This window comes from Macaca fascicularis, chromosome 4 (assembly GCF_037993035.2).
Source record: "Macaca fascicularis isolate 582-1 chromosome 4, T2T-MFA8v1.1".
Taxonomy (NCBI): Eukaryota; Metazoa; Chordata; class Mammalia; order Primates; family Cercopithecidae; genus Macaca; species Macaca fascicularis.
This window is the reverse complement of record NC_088378.1, coordinates 150605597-150623684: the sequence shown is the minus strand read 5'-3', so window position 1 is coordinate 150623684 and position 18088 is coordinate 150605597. Positions and strand designations below refer to the sequence as shown.

The window sequence follows — 18088 nt, the reverse complement described above, 5'->3', positions numbered from 1 at the left end:
AGGTTTGTTAGTTTGTTGTTTGAGAGTTAAGAATGTTCAGCTCAACCATGCCACTCCCCGTGTTCGCTTGTACAACAGACTAGTTATGGTTGAATAAAGTTGGTTAACATATTTGAGCTTAGAGCTGTCTTCAGCCTCTCCCTGACTCCTACGATTGACATGATTTAGGTGGCATTTGGGAAACTATGACAATGGTTCAAATGACTCATGAATGCAGAAGAAAATTCTCTGTTGCAGTCCACCTGAAAGATGAACTTAGCTTTGAGTATTAGCCATGGAATACACAACTTTTATCTTGAGGTGCTTTAAAGCAAAATATCTTTGAAACATTTATTTATTTTACTGATTTATGTCTTTTGCAATTTTAGAACTAAAATGAATATTCTTTAAGGGGAAAAAACCACTGGAAGTGACATTTTCGCTAAGAACTCAAGATTTACTATTTGTTTTCAAATAAAGAGAAATGCTTCATATGATACTCTTTACAGAGACCCTTGGTTCATTTCACAACTAATTTCTCAAACTGTGAAACTATTTTTTTTGTGAAGCAAAGTGAAAGTCCTAAGTTGTACATCTAAATTGTCTGGAACAAATTCTAACTGGGTGTTTGTTGCAGGAAGATTCTTGACATTCTTGGTTTGTTTGGTGGAAAGACAAATTTGCTTATAATAATAATCAGATAAATGTTATCTGCAGTAGACAGCTTTGTTTTTGAACTAGATCTTCTACTTGTGCAAATTTGACCATCAGGAGAGAGAAGAACAAGGTATGTGTATGTGCAAATTGACAGGGTAGAAGAGTAATTGGAGCAATAAAGTCATTTGTTTTTCACCCTTTATAACAGCTGCCATAGACTATTTATCTCGGTATACTCTCCTTTGGATTTAGAAATGAGGGGTTTGCAAGCTGCTATGTTTTGGACAACTCCTTATTGCTTACTGTCATCATTACAAATGGAAGATCTAAAAATCTTGGATGGAGTGGCAAGAAAAGTCACCACTACATTCTTGATCATTAGTTAGACCCTAATTAGATAGCATACTTTCTGCCATAGCTCTGTAAATGCCTCATGAGTTGCAAATGTATTTTAAACCCCAAATGGATGCTTTATCAGTTGGTCATTCATTCCTATCTAAATGCTTTTGTAAACAAACAGTGCCTTGAAGTTTCCCGTAGTATACTACTATCTTAATTGGTAAAAGGCAGCATGAATTTGGGATAACTGAGGCCAGCCTTTGGATGACTCAACTAGACAGTGAAAAAATAACCAGGATCATCTTGTATTGACGATACTTTTAGCATCACTCATACTGTAATGTATGAATAAATTTATTCAGACTTAAACATTAACATATATATTTTGAATACTTTTTCTTGATACAGCATTATGGAATTTACCTCATAAGATAGAAATAAAAAACCATATTTTCCACCCTAACAGGCTCTGTAGTCTTCTTGGGAAAATAGGACATACAGTGAGAAAATAACTTCATAGTCGATCTTCTTAATGATCACAGACGATTTTAGATTTGAAAGACGCTTTCTGACCTCTCAGATCAAGCTCCTTCACAATGTATTTTGCAGAACAGTGGCACACAGTGAACGTTCTTGCAAGTGATTCCCCAGTTAACTCTCCAGCTGTAGAGATGCTCTATGTTCACCTCTTTCGAGTATGCCCACGGCTCAGTGAGTAGACATCAATGGGGGCCATTCTGTAGTTCATCTATCAGAGCTCCCTTCAGGTGAGTTGATGCTAAGAAGGCAGTTTTGTTTGTCTTCATCCTGGATTATGCCCATGGTGCTTGTTGCTGTAATTATATACTGTAATGAAATACTGTGTAAATCAGTGACATATGCGTGTGCAAAGAGAACTATATAAATAAAAACTAAAATTGAACTTTAGCAAAACCTTTGAGTCAAAAAGCATTACTATCAAATTAGGAATGACCTATCAACTATAAACAATTTTAAAAAATCAAATCATGAAATTTAGTTTCCATTATTTTTATGTTATTTTAATTAAAATAACCCAAATCTAGAAATCATAGATGATGTAGTATGTGTGACTTTTATCCACACACACGAAAGGGAGGGCTATGCTGGAAACTCCACTCATAGAATGTACTCAAAGCAGAGACCATGGCCACCTAGAAAGTGAAAGTGAAGCTTTTCTTTTTTTTGAGATTGAGTCACTCTGCCACCCAGAAGTGCAGTGGCGTGATCTGGGCTCACTGCAAGCTCCGCCTCCCTGGTTCACGCCATTCTCCTGCCTCAGCCTCCCAAGTAGCTGGGATTACAGGCACCCACCACCACGTCCGGCTAATTTTTTGTATTTTTTTAGTAGAGACGGGGTTTCACCATGTTAGCCAGGATGGTATCGATCTCCTGACCTCTTGATCCACCTGCCTCGGCCTTCCAAAGTGCTGGGATTACAGGCATGAGCCACCGTGCCTGGCTGAAGCTTTTTTTTTTAAACATTCATTGATTACGATTATTGCCTTTGATAAACTTTTTCAATAAAGAAAGACACTGCTGGTGCTGATCAGTTGGTTAAGGGAGATTCTACCATTGACTGTAGTTTCCTATGAGATAGTTACAGAGTATATATGTGTATTAAGCTTCTGATATATTCTGCAGTAAAGAAATTCAATTATGTTTATTTAACTCAGTGTTTCACAAATGTTTGGATCTTACAACTCTTTTCTGGCTCACATTTTGGGGAATTATAATTCTAAAGTAAAATGTTCAATTCTCTACTATTTGTGATATATTAGCGTGTTAAAAACTATCCTATGGGGAAGACAAAGATAACTCAGATATAGCCTTAACTCTCAGGGGTTTATTATTTAATGTGAGAAAATATACATACATAATTAAATGTAATATGCTGAGACAGACACAAATATGTTAAAATAGATTAAAAATCTTAACTTTATATTTGAAGATACTGGGACACAGAGTGGTTTAAATATCTTAGTCTAAGTTGAGCAGGGTAGCATGAACTAGAAGCCTGATACATCTAACTCCTAGTTGGATATTCTCTTTAGTTCAATATGATATAACATATACACATAGAGTCTGAGAAACAGGAAGCGAAGTTTCACAGTTTTCACTGAAATTAGCTATTTTTAAGAGAATTGAATTACAAAAATAATTTTATCACTGATTCAGGTTCCTAATTTTGTTTTATGGCATGTGGAATAATGCATATAAGAAGCAATGTATACCATTTTTAGTATGCTTCCTTTTAGGTACTTAATTTTTTAAACATTATTCTTCAGTAAGCTGTTCAAACATTCTCCCTGCCCCCAATATTAGTATAAAAGTGTTTTCCCTGGAAAGATAGTCTGTATTGACAGCCAGCGAGTCACTAAAACATACAGTATGCCACCTATGACTAGAACAACTACAGCCTCATCTTCCATGTTATAATACCAAGAAATTTTGGCCTGGAATGGTGGCTCATGCCTATAATTCCAGCACTTTGGGAGGTTGAGGCAGGCAGACCATGTGACGTCAGGTGTTCGAGACCAGTCTGGCCAACATGGTGAAACCCCATCTCTACTAAAAATACAAAAATTAGCTGGGCATGGTGGCTCATGCCTGTACTCCTACTAGGGAAGCTGAGGCAGGAGAATCGCTTGAACCCAGGAGGTGGAGGTTGCAGTGAGCTGAGATGGTACCACTGTACTTCAGCCTGGGTGATGGGGTGAGACTGTCAAAAAAAAAAAATTTCAAAAACATGTTTTTATTGAAAAACGTATTTCTGGAAAGTCTTTTAATGGTTTGTTCCAATTTATTGGATTAAAAGATCAGAGAAGAGAATACAGATAGTTTTTTTTTAAAAATCTATTTGTATGTATTTAGAAAATATATTTTATGAAAATAATATTCTTGGACAATACACTTATAATGATTACTTGTTGAGGGGTTATTCTTGGACAATAAACTTATACAATGAGCGAATATCATGTATTCCTTTTTCCTTATTGCAGTAAAGTTTCTTCCTAGAGACAGAAAAAGGATGCATTAAAAAAGAAAACACACGCACAACACCACCTAAGATGTTATTTACAGTAAATACTAATGTCGTTGTTTCCTTTTTTCTCTTTTTTAGAAATACTGTCTCACTCTGTTGCCCAAGCTGGAGTGCAGTAGTGTGATCATAGCTCACTGTAACCTCAAATTCTTGGCCTCAAATGATCCTCCCATCTTAGCCTCCAGAGTAGCTTGGACTACAGACATGCACCATGATACTCAGCTAATTTTTAAATTTTTCTGTAGGGATGGAGTTCTCACTATGTTTTCCGTGCTGAGTTTGAGCTCCTGGCCTCAAGTGATCCTCCCACTTCTGCCTCCCAAAGCACTGGGATAACAGGTGTGAACCACTGTGCTCGGCCTGTTGTTTCTTTCTAAAATTCAGTGTAGATGTGTAAAAGGCAAGAGACAATAATGTACATCTAAAATCAATATTTTCAGTTATAAAATTGGAGGATTAAAAATCCCCTTACAATTTTAAAAGCGCACTTGAATTTTTCATTATTTTGTGACCTTCCCTTTTAACCCCTTTCTCTATCTGAAAATGCTTCTTTATTTGGCAGGTCTGTTTGGTTGTAAAATATAATGCTAGGGTTTTAAACATATGTCCTTATTTTCTGGAAGCGACGTCCAAGAAATGCCTGCATAACTGAGCAGTTTTAGAAGAATAGGAATGGCATATCAAAAACATGGAGACATGAGTGAGTAAGCTTTGTCCAGAGAGCAGCTGAAAGTTGAAAGTTCCTTTTAGCCCATTTTGCCTGGAGCATGGGGTATGTGGTTGGGGTGTATAAAATAATTTAAGGTTAGATTGAGAAGGGACTGATGTGACATGTTGATGACTTTGAGTTGTTTTCTTAAAGAATGGTAAACTTTGAAGGAGGTTGGAAGTGAGGAAAATTTTTAGGAGGAATATGAAAGCAAGGTTTTTTTTCCCTAGAAAAGCACAGACTAACATAGTTACAGACTATGAGATTTTTCTGTTAGAAACCGGACATCTGAACTATCATTGCCTTAGGTGTAACTACTGTTCCTGTAAAATAAAAAAGAAGAAAACTATGTATAGTTCCTCTTGCATGTCAATTACTCATTTTAAAGGTGATGTATAGTTTTTCCTGCATGTCAGTTATTCATTTTAAAGGCGAAGCAGCTGCTTTAAGTGTACGTTTGTAAGAGTGTTTCACTGCAGCAGGATTTTGTCCCCTTGGACAATCTTCCTTCTTTCAGAGATCTTCAGTGCTTTTCCTTTATGAGAGCTCAAAAGAGTATTGGGTATTGAGAAGACAGAGAAAAGGCAGGTTTAAAACAAGCTTTGACGCAGTCTGAAAGTGTAATGCAACCTAAAGAAAGGCAAACCAAGGGAGAGAAGACGGGGGCTCTTGCGAAGTCCAGGCATGGTGGCTCCATGATGTGGATAGATCCAAAAGATGTGTTGGTAGAATTGCCAGATTTGGATGACTGTAAGGGAGAGGAAGAAAAAAAATTAGTAGAGTTTGTGATTTGGGCAACGAACTACATGGTGAGACAGGAACACTAGACAGGTCAGAGAGAGGAGAGGTAGAGTGCCTTGCAAGTGCTTGGGTGTCTGTTTCCGTACTAAAGAGTTTGAAGCATTTTCAAGAGAGAAAGATCTCCATACTTATCAAAATTGCAGGTTCATCAAGAGCTATGATTCCTGCTTCCTGTTAAAGTTGCCTAATGTGATTTTTAGCATAGCTGCAAACAGATGAACTTCTCCTTTGATTTGGGCAGGGTAAAACAACCCAGGAGAATACTTGTGTTTTTTGTATGTCTTTATTTATTGGTACTATTGCTTCGGTAGCTCAATACCATTAACTTAATATATGTAGTGTTTTTTAAGAGGAGATGTGTTTTTTAAGAGGAGATAAATTCAAATCTGTATAACAACAGGCAGATATATTGTGTCTTTTAGTAAAGGAAGTAATTGTGTATCTAATTCTGCCTTTACTATACAGGAAAATAGCTATTCCTTACCATAAGAAATATTTGTTTGAAGGAGGTTGAAGACATATATTTATGTATGTAGTTGGTTGTGAGTGACACAAAAAATGAAGTTAGTAAATATCTGTTATGTCTTCTACCAGAAATTTGACATTCATTGTAAATTGGGCAATGCTATTTTACATTATTACTGAAATGAAATGAAACATGTAAAATGAATGAGTTATATTTTATAAGGTAGGACCACTTTGTGGGTGATGTATTTGTAATGGTATTTTATTATATGTTTCCTGATGTGAGGGAAATACACATTGTGACACAGTGTTCTGAGGTGATTTAGATTTCTATGGGACAAATGAACTGGGATTTTTGATTGAGATGAATACATCAAATTGTTTGGTTTAACATTTCATTTTGCTTTACGTGTAGACTTCATAATAGAGTTTCGAATGTATAGATGGGAATTCATTCAATAAACTAGAGTTAGAAAATCATTTTAAATATTTAATGATTTAATTCAGTTTTATTAGTGTGACACTCTGCACTGCCAATAAAAAATTGACAAGAGCCTCATCTGTTTTTTCCCTTTTTGGACAGTATTATTTTAGATTTGTTTGTTCTGTGTTTTTATAAAGGGATAAATACTAATTTCTTAAATTGTTTTTCCACATCCAATGAAATTACCAAGAAGAAAAACAGTAAGAAATTTGAAGCATTGAAATCAACAGGATTTGCCTATTATGTTACTCTGCTGATTCAGAATCTGATATTTTATGATCATGTCTCTAGAGAACATTTGATTTGCTTTCCTCTCTCTATGGTACTAGGCTTTGCCAAAATACTGAAACTGTTTCATGTCCTAGGACTCAGGCGAGGACACAACAAAGCTCTCAACTGCACTGGACCTAGGGGCAAAGAAGGGAGTGAGGCAAGATGGTGGTCAAGCCAAGAGTGAGGAAGAATGAAGAGCAAATTGCATGAACAACACCACTCTCCACATTGTGTTCACTGTGAGGAGTTTGTGGCAAGTGAAGGAACTGCAGGTTTATACTTCAGAACTATGTAGGTATTCCTAGGGTACTGGTTATAGAAATACTACAGAAATCAGAGCGAGACTTTGGCCATGTGAGTCACTGTGGCAATTCATATTCACATTCTACCTATACTTATTGATGTAAGAATCTATGCCCATGTAGTTCTGGACAATTTGATGGCTTGAGAAATTTTACTGACAAGATGAGAGAAGAGGAAGAGAGTACATAGATTGTAATATTTACCCAACGGGCAGCAGTTGGCCCTGGGTAGCAAAAGATATAGTTCTCTAGAGTCTCCTAGCTTATTCAACCTGCCCACAGGCTGCATGCAGACAAGGACAGTTTTGAATGTGGCTCAACACAAATTCATAAACTTTGTTAAAACATTATAAAATTTATTTGTGATTTTTTTTTTTTTTTTTTTTAGCTAATTAGTTATTGTTAGTGCTAGTGTGTTTTATGTGTGGCCCAAGACAGTTCTTCTTCTTCCAACGTGGCCCAGGGAAGCCAAAACATTGGATACCCCTGCTCTAGACTCTCTGTATAAATCCCTGCCCTATGTTCACTGGTAATCAACCATAAAAGTTACCTTTAACTACGCTTCTGAAGAAAACATAATATATGTTTTAGAGATAATAGATGTGGATCATTGTTAGCCATCTTCTTTAATTTTGGAAAAACAAATTTAATTCACCAAAATTCACCCCTACTTCTGTCAGACTTTTCAAGACTTAGCATCACAGACTATAGGAAAGTAGGAAGTTACACTGAAAAATGCCTTGGATTTTCTGTATACTGTTGAAAGTTAGAAAGTTATTACCAAAGTTGAGAACTGAGCTTCCCATTATGGTAGTCACATGCAGTTATTTAAATTTAAGTATAAATTAATTAAAATTAAATAAATAAAAATTTAATTCCTTCCATAGTCCTGTGGGATTCATGGCTGCCATATTGGATTGTCAGAAATGTTTCCATCACTGCAGAAAGTTCTATTGGGCACGATTGGATTTGAAATTATGTGATCATGTTGCCTAGAAAATAGCATTCTTACATAGGGTACTACTAGGCACAGTGACAAGCAAAAGCCAGCATCTCTGTTCTGATGAGCATTGCTCATTCATTAACCTTCTAATGTAGATGTTTCCTGTTCTCAGGTAGCTTTTCTCCTTGTGGTGAAGGTCCAGGCTCCTTCCATCCTGTGATTCTGCTATGTCCTAACTCCCTGGAGTTCTGCTACCAGCTGCTGGAAGGGGGAGAAAAAGGCCACTGGCTTCTTAACTATCTTGGCCTGAAAGTGGTAAAAATTATTTCCTTGTAATCTATTAATGAGAACAAGTTTTACAGCCCATACGCTTGCTACTGAAGCTTTCCAGTAGCAACTCTATCTTATGATAGAAGCCTTTGAGAAACCACCACAGATGGTTTCTCAGTGGTTGAGAAACTGTGTAAAATAAATGTGAAATTTCAATGGAAAAATAACTAATGGTCAAGGGATCATTTTGTAAATTGTTAAACTAATTACATTCTTTCATCTTCAGCATATATTCAACTGTTTTTTACCTTTTTAAATGAATTGGCTTTCACATTGTAATTTGATAATCTCTAAGAACCAATGAATATTATTTTCATATTCTTAGTCATGGAAACTTTGTTTTACAAACTAAGAACAACTCAGTAAGACAGCCTCATTTTTACCCATTCTTATAAAAAGTTATAGATTCATGGGAAATTTAAATGAAATTGACTATATATATTTATATGTATAATCTTATATATAAAAACTTACATATATATTTATGTAGTTTTTTATTTTATAGAAGCAATGGTGATACTCTTTGTTTCTAGAATTTTTCCTTTGTACATTTAAATATTATATAATAGAGAAGAATAGAGTTTATATAAAATTATGATTTCATGTTTTATATGGAGTAAAGGACACTTGCAAAGGAGCATCACTTATTGTTATATATATGGAGTTGTTGGCAGAACTCTCATGAAATTGTCTCTTGTAAATCAACACTCAAGTTAAAGATAAATTTCCAGATGACCCATACCCAAAGTGTGCATGTTTTATGATTGTAATTATGGTAATTGGATATCCAGTGTAAATACATACATCCTCAGTGAATTATGAGGTCCCTTACTGACTTTGGTACTTGGGAGCACACACACAAAAAGAGAGTGGTGCAAAGTTACCACTGTATCTAGACTCAGTTTTAACCATTTTCTTCCCTCCATCCCTCTCTCCTATCTTTTATTTTTACGTTTTATTTTAAATTCAAGGGTGTATGTGTAGGATTGTTACATAGGTAGACTTGTGTCATTAGAGTTTGTTGTACAGGTTATTTAATCACCCAGATATTAAGCCTAGTACTCATTTGTTATTTTTCCTGATCCTCTCCTTCCTCCCACTTGCCACCCTCTGATAGGCCCCATTGTATGTTGTTCTCCTCGATGTGTCCATGTATTCTCATCATTTAGCCTCCGCTTATGAGTAATAACATGTGATATTTGGTTTCTTGTTCCTGTGTTAGTCTGCTAAGGGTAGTGGCCTCCAGCTCCATCAATGTCCTTGCAAAGGATATGATCTTTTTCTTTTTTATGGCTGCATGGTATTCCATAGCATTTATGTATCACATTTTCTTCTATCCAGTCTATCACTGATGGACATTTAGGTTGATTCCATGTCTTTGCTATTGTGAATAGTGCTGCCAGGAACATACATGTGCATGTGTCTTTATAATAGAATAATTTCTATTTTTTTGAGTATATGCCCTATCTATCTATCTATCTATCTATCTATCTATCTATCTATCTATCAATCATCTCTCTCTCCATCTATCTACCTACCGACCTATTATCTATGTGTTTATCTACCAGCAATCATTGCTTTGCAGAAGTGTGGGATTGTAAAAATGACCTTTCAAACTAAAATTGCACAAAGCAATGTGAATTATCAATGGGAAAATTTAGTATTCTTTCATGACCTTTAAAATTTTTGTCAAAACATTAAAAAAATCTTTCAGTCTTAAATGTGTAGGAAAATTAAAAATCTGTAAAAGTATCTATTTAGTATATTATGATTTAAAACAGAAATATGGAGAATTAAAGTCTTTTATTTATTTGTAAAAGCTTATCAAGGGTAATTGGAACCATGGTTGCCTTCTTTCTATATAACTTATGATATGGAGCTAATATCTTTTCTATGCCTTGGTGAATTGCCATACTCATTTTTAAGTTTAGGTCAGCTTACAACATTTTATTCGTTATGCATGCAATGTCACGAATTATCCCCAAGAGTTTTTTAAATGTGAATTTTTTTCTGACATCTCTTCCTCTGGGACATCTTTCTTTTTATCACAATCACTTTCCTCATTTATGTTGGTAAGTTCTCTTTCACTAAGTGTTTATGGATACATGTCTAGAGTCTCTAGAATGGTGGAAGGATCCACAATCCCATGGTCAGCTATTTATGAAATGTTCTAATTTCATGTCCAGTGTCAACACTTTCCTTTATTTGCTGTAATTTCATCTTTGTCAGCCAATTCTCTCTTTTGATTGTCTATTTTGTAAAATATCATGTGGGATTATCAATGAAAGACAAGAGGGAGACATAATTACATGCTTTTCTGTCTGTGCATGCAGTGAGTAACATAAGGACAACAACCAATCACCAACAGACTTTGAGAGATGCCCATGAATTCTTAACGTACCGATTTGTCGACTGAAGAACTAACTGTGATGTTTGACCTTCAATTATTACTCCTAATTAATACATTGTAGTCATTGAAATTTGAATCACACTGTTGGAGACTGGTGTTGTTAAAATAAATCATGGTAAATTCAATTTGTATATATTGGAATCATGCAAACAAAGACTGCCTCTGTGTGTGTGTGTGTGTGTGTGTGTGTGTGTGTGTGTGTGTGTGTGTGTCTTCTCTTGTTGGAATCTTTCTCTGGCCCTTAGATTATTTCCCATTCTCTGCTATCATTGCTAGTACTACATACCGTATAAAATGAAGCCCCTGAATCCTTTTATTTACTCTCTTGCAATGTGTCTATGTCATATCCAGGCACTGGTTTGAGGAAAGTAAGCACCAGCATTGAGTGAAGTTCATAAAACACTTACCTTTGGAAATTGAATATTGCATTAAATTGTAGAAGGTCATAGATCACTGCAGTCTGTAGGGGGTGCCACACCCAGGTAAACCTATAGAATCTGTTGATGTGATAGCATTCTAATTCAAGAGTAAAATGTTCACTACTTGAAATAGAAAGCATAATTTGAAACTAGTTAATTACTGGCTTTGGGAAACAGCAATGCTGATATTTACAAATAAACTAGATATGTCTTTGGTGTGTCTACAAAGCAAATTAAAACAACTTTAAACTACATTTTAGTAGATAAGTTTTTCCTTTGGGTTATCTCTAGTGGAATTTAGATCAGTACTTTTTAAACTTTAAAATGCATTTGAGTCACCAAGAATTTCTGTTAAAACACAGATTCTGGGTGGAGTGGGGTTTGAGTTTCTATATTTTTTTTACTGGCTCACAGGAGATGCTGATGCTGCTGACCAAACATTGAGTAACAAGGATCTCCAGCAACCTAGGTTCTGCTGTATGAAAATGTAGGAAGCCAGTGGCTTGACAAAACTGCCTTATTTAAAATTGTTTTATCTGACCATTTTCCTTTTTTAAGAAGTTGGAACAACATTGGAACCTTGCCTATCTCCCAAGCTTCCCCCTTGTGTCTCTTTCTTTTCAACACCCTCTAAAAGACTCATCTTTCTCTGACTCCTACATAATCACCTTCCATTCATTCACCAGCTCACCAAATCAGGTTTTCATTTGCATCTAAACTGTCTGACAAAGACTTTCTAAATACAAATAGGAACCTCTCTGTGCCAACTTGTATGGTGTGTTTATAAGGTCTGATAGACACTATTGAGCTGCCCTAATGAAATCCTTCCCTCTTTTGGTTTCTGGAACATCAGTTCTTCTCTTGTTTCTTCTTCAACTTCTTTGGTGTTACCTGCTCCATTCCCTGCATGGGCACCTCTGTTTGTCTAGTCCCTTCAATGCTGCTGATCTCCCTGGGATTCATTCTTTTCTCTTCTAACTGACCAGGTGCTCTCCACCCATAATTTCCCCCCATGACCCCAGTTATCATATATATTTCAGTGACTTCCAGCTTTTGATATTTCTACCTCCCAGACTGCCATAGTTCTACTCCCAGGCTAACTGTGTGACCTTGGTCAAGGTTCTTAACTATTCTGATTCTCGGTTTCCACCTACAATATTCTGTGGGGATTAAACAATTTACCACATGTAAACTGCCCAGAAGAGTGCTTAGCACCTATTAAAAATTACAAAATTCAAGCTATTGTGTATTTGTTAAAATTTTGAGCAACAAATGGAGGCTTTTTTTTTTTTTTTTTTTACATTTACATTGCATTATTTTTTTAAACTTTTTTCTGTTATGCTGCATAATTTAGGTATACAGTTAGGTGTTTTAAATAACAAGGATCATAAAATTCCTTTGATTTTCTTTCCCATTTCTCTGCATTGTAAAGGAGCAAGCTACAAGAAATGTATTGATTTGAATTACTCTAGGATAAGACTGGCTAGAGTTTTGGCTTTATGTACTTAGTAATGTCTGATTTAATGGATGCATCTAATGTATAAATATGACACATTTTCTTGGTCATGTTTTTAGTTGTGGACATCCCTCTCCATTTAAAGCCATATGACATAAAACCATCAGTTTTTATCAAGGATTACATTATATGTCAAATATCTGTCTTATAGATGGAATGTTTGGAATTAGTCACATTTGGAAAATATTTTAAACTGATTTTGAATTTATGATTCTATTCCTTTATGTTAATAAAAACATGATATTAACCTAAGACCTAACCTAAAGAATTTTAGCATGACAAATGAGCTTGATAACCAATTTATAAATAAATGATGCATTTAGTGCATTTAATTCAATACACATTTATTAAACATTAATGAAGGGTCACTAGTTGAAGTTAAGTCTTGCTGCCCTCAAATTTCTCATGAGGAGGCAGATGTGTAAATAAATAATTATAGTCAGGTATGTTAAGTTCTATAGTAAATGATGGTAAAACATGCTAGTAAATCAAAGGAGAGAACAGCTAATCTGTCTAGAGAACTCATGGGGATTTTTGAAAACGAAGTGGAATTGGATCTGGAGGACATCACCAGGAGTGAGGGGGAATGGAATTTCAGGAGAAAAGCAGGTGCAAAGACATTTAAACTCGGAAGAGCACTGTGGGTTTGGGAAAGTGATACACAGATTCATTCCATAATCTATGTGGAGGCTGAGAAAAAGCACTTCATGGAGGCCCTGCGTGTGTCCAGCCCCTTCCTCTTTCTCACAGCTTTGTCTCTGTGGACACAGAGTGGACACAACGAGCCTGGGGATGAACACCTCAGTGTCCGTCTGCTCCAGGGATAAGCTTCACTTTGGCCTTGAAGAGGGCTTAGGATACTTGAGGAAGGGAATTCTAGGGCTTCAGGGTTTCAGAGTTCTGGGTCTAGAAGGGTGAAGACCTGAGCTCTGTGGGGGAATGTCTTCTTGATCTCAGGGAAGATGACCAGAGCAGGGTTTTCTACAGCCATGCCCAGAGCAGGGGCACCATGGCAGGTCTGAGAATGGAGCCCAAGTTCCTTGTGGCTCATAAATGGGTTGCTTAGAAGTAGTTGGTTATGGAAGATGGAGCTGAGCATTTGGATTAGGGGCAGACTGTATTAGGTTTTTAAAAAATGTAATGACCATTGCCTTTGACTACACAATTGGTGTAATCTAATTTTACTGTGTGGGATCAAAAAATTAAATCAGAAAAATTATACTCCTCAGTTTATGCCATAGCTGTGAATGAATTATTGATTAATGATAGTATTGTTCATTTTCAAAGAATTAGAATGCCAAGAACTATACTTAAGCCAAAAGTTATGTTGGACATAAGTAAATCTTTTTTTCCCCTTCAAATTTGATTGTTGCCAGAACTTTAAATTTTTAGTGATTCAATTTAAACACAGTCTATTAAATGCTGTTAACATCAACAAATTAAAGAATTGTGATGATGTTAATCCTTGTGCTGTAACTACCCTTCATTATAATTCATATGTACTAAAGTTATTTTACAAATACCTAACATAAGAGTGCTTATATTTCTTAAATATTAAGCATCATGTCCATGAGTGAGGCCTAGCAAATACATAGCTAAAACTTTCAACCAAGATAGAAAGTTGTAATTAAAGAGCTATATTACCTTAAGATAAATGCAAGATTTTTTATTTTATTTTTTTCCACCATTTTCGATGTTTCCTTTAGTAATTCTAATTTCTATCTGAAAGTATTCATCATAGAACATAATCAAATTTGCAATAATTCTACCAAATTTGCTAAGAAATCCTGTGACTGCCAATGTTACAATTGAGAAATCAAATGGAAAGAAGAGATTAAAAAGTAGAAGTATATAAAGAAGGAAATGGAGAAAAAAAAGAAAGGAGAGTAAGAAGGATTAGAAAATTGAGGGATAAATGAGTTCTATGCACTGGATAAATTGTTGTTGATAAGGTGATAACTCTTTGCCCCTTAATGAATAGTTTCCAGAGATGTATACCTCTAATATACATGTATGTTTTACAGATGTGCAGAATATTAAAGACCAGGGGTACAAATTTTGCTGTAAAACTTCTATTTCCTGAGGACAGTGGATAATAAAGAATTAAAATTTGGTTGCATTTTGATAAGTACAATTTTTAAAAGTGTTTTTTTAACCCAAAATATGAAAACCAAGCTAAAATCCTTATTGCTCCCTTGAACTTTGGAACCAAATTATGAAGATGATTGTGAGTTCCAAACTCTTGTTGCAACTAATCAAACATTGATTGTTCAGGCTCCTCTTTGTTAATTTCAGGTAACTGTGATAATAGAATACCACTATACTACACCAGTAAGCTCTCATTTCACATGCCCCAAAGATTAAAATAGAAAGAAAGAAAAAACGTTCCCATGGCAACTGTAACTCAACATGTTGTTTTAAATCTTTATTCTCCTCGGTTTCTTGTAAGTAGAACTCATTTATTTTGCAAGAGAAAATTTAATGTGAAGGAGATACATTGGGTGTGGCAGGAAAAAGTCACTTTTCTCAGCAAAAGACATCTTAATCTCAGGGCATATTCTAGAATTAGCAAGGCTATTATAAGGCAGGCAGTTGCACCATCTCATAAAAATAAAATAAAACACCGTTCAGCTGGTCAGTAGAGATTCAAAATCTTCAGTGTTAGATGAAACATCCAGCTGCCTCAGAAAAAACAGCTTTGTTAAATTGCCCAGATACTGTAACATTGTGTAGACAAAGTCTTGGTTCTATAAAGGTTCAATTAGACAATATCAGGTTTTACTGCTAAATTGATGAATATGACTCAAACGACTGGCTGAAACATTAAAAATTCAGGTAAAAAAAGTATGATTTGGCCTTTACAATACATAAAAAATGTTAAATTGTTGAGGTCAGTTTGTTTCCAGTTGGTTGGTAGATATTACGTAAAAACTTAAAACCATGCCTAGAGGAAAAAAAAAGCCATATAGAATAACGTGGTTAGATTTTTCTGTCCAACTAATAACTTTGTAAAATTATAGAGTTCTCTACATTTTTCAAAAGTTTCCATTTATATTCTTAATTCTCCAAACACATTTTTTAGCAATACAAATAAATTATTGTTTCATATTTAGAGATTAAGAAATTGAGTCTTGACTGGGCACGGTAGCTCACGCCTGTAATCCCAGCACTTTGGGAGGGTGAGGTGGGTGGATCACCTGAGGTCTGGAGGTCGAGATCGGCTGCCTGGCCAACATGGTGAAACCCCATCTCTACTAAAAGTACAAAAATTAGCCGGGCATGGTGGCGGGTGCCTGTAATCCCAGTTCCCCCGGAGGTTGAGGCAGGGGAATCTCTTGAACCAGGGGGACAGAGATTGTAGTAAACCGAGATCACACCATTGCACTCCAGCCTGCGCAACAAGAACGAAACTCCATCTCAAAAAAAAAAAAAAAAAAAGAAAAAGAAATTCAGTCTTGGGTTAATTGATTAGCCTCCAGCGGTGGATCATTAGGATAATACCCCTAACATTGTTTTCACTTCCCACTGTCTATGTCTATTCCCTTTAAGTAGTCAGTCTTTCCCTGCATCCGCACCACCGTTGAGCTTAGTCGTATGATTGTTTCTGGCCAATGGGATAATAGCAAATGAGGTGCAAACGGAGGCTTGACAAGTGCTTGTGCATTGCGCATGCCTTTTCTTTCTGCTGCGAATCATTCCGCCACAAGTGAACGAGCCTGTGCTGGCCTTGCGGAAGCCCAGCCGAGGCCTCAGAATTTGGATGAGATCGTGTGAGACCATCCACCCGAGGAAGCCAGCAAAGTGGCTAGAACCCGCCATACGCCCGCAGAATCACAATTGCTGTTCTAAGCCACTACATTTCAGGTGACTTGTTGAGCAGCAAACAAGAGCTGACGAACCTGAAGTCAGAAAATGCTAGCGGAAGAAACAGGACCCAGAACTCCATTGGAAAATGGGTGAGTATTTTACCCAGAAGGTGGACAAAAATAATCTAAAGGATTATAAAAATGGAAAAGGGAGAAATCAAATCCTTTTTATAGTGAGTATCAAAGGCTTTAATTTTAGTTTATTTTTACAAAATTCTTTTATCTTTTAGTTAAAATAGCTGTTATCTCCAGACACATTTTTCTACTTCTATATTTGTCCTGTAGTCTCTTGCATCATAGTACGTGGCTTTTATGTGGTTAAATTTTCTAGTAAAGATGTAAGATAAAACTGTTCAGGTTCATTTATTATGTTGACATATTTATAATTCATGGCATATGTATTTTACCTTATTCAGGTCTACAGAGTTTAATAAAATAACCAAGGAGATATAAAGTAACATTTTCTATTTTTAAGCTTCCTTCTATAGTGGTTTTGTGAACTACTGAATCAGTAGTTCAGAATTTAAAGTACACCAGGTTATTTTTTGTTTTTGCTATTCACGTGATATCAGGATATTGTGCAAAATATCCCAATGGGGAAAAAAAAATCGTTTTTCAGTGTTTGTCATCTTAGTAGTTGCCTTGGTGAATTTCCATCAATTATTCATCAAGTTTTCTACTGGTTTTGTACCGAGATTGATCACTTTCAGACATAAAATAATGTTTTTAAAATAAAGATTTAATTTGCAAGGGATTAGGGAAGAGGGTAAAACAATGGCTTTTCAAAGGAGACTGGCAGTCACTTTAAAGTCCAGAGCTGTAGCATGGCTTCATAATACCCCACTTAAAAAATATATATATCTCACAGTAAAGTAAACATTTTGACAAGGATGTAGACATCAGTTGGAGCTTATCCAGTATTAAACAGAAACATGTGCTTTGTTCAAGGCATTTGCAGAAACAAAACCATCTTGCCTTTATTTATTTATTTATTTTTTCAATCTTCTGTTTATGCCAGGTCATGGCAAAAGAAGGCCAGGGAGTTGGAAACAAAGGCAGATTCTTTTTTCATTTCATCTAAAAACTGAAACAGTCTCTCATCCTCCTCTTCCCCAAATGCCTTTATCCATTACCTCAAAGCCTAGGCTCTCACCTTACCCAGACTTACCCCTCCGTCTGTTAACATATAGACATGCTTTGGTCCAGTGGTAATTGTAAGTGCCAATAAAAAGGAAGCTGAACACATACTCCTCCCTTTGAAGAAAATGCTGGGAATCCACTCTCTTTTTGGTTTTATTTTCCACCTTATCTGAGCTGTACCTGCTGGTACTGCTGTTCCCTGTGATATGAGAGCTTCCCATTCTGGAAATGGAGAGAACATTTTCTCTTCTAAACTAAAAGTTTAAAACGTTATTAATATCTCATACGTCAGTGCCAGGGGAGAGTGTACCTGCTTCTTCTGGACCATACAAACCCCCAAATTTGAGGCACTGCACTATATTAAGTGGCACAGACAACAGCTATGCAAAAC

At 35.8% G+C, this 18088-nt stretch overlaps 1 protein-coding gene across 2 annotated transcripts in view; it reads left to right on the top strand.

Annotated features, from left to right (window-relative positions):
- HDGFL1 (HDGF like 1) overlaps positions 1 to 18088 on the top strand; it is a 314838-nt gene that overhangs the window by 71263 nt on the left and 225487 nt on the right. Inside the window, exons 4-5 of one of the 2 annotated variants that reach the window (XR_012434171.1) lie at positions 6864 to 7066; positions 8193 to 16647. The gene's annotated coding sequence lies outside the window, so the exon portion shown is untranslated. Of the gene's footprint in view, positions 1 to 6863; positions 7067 to 8192; positions 16648 to 18088 lie in introns of those variants that run through there. The other variant, XM_045390557.3, reaches the window with a different exon arrangement.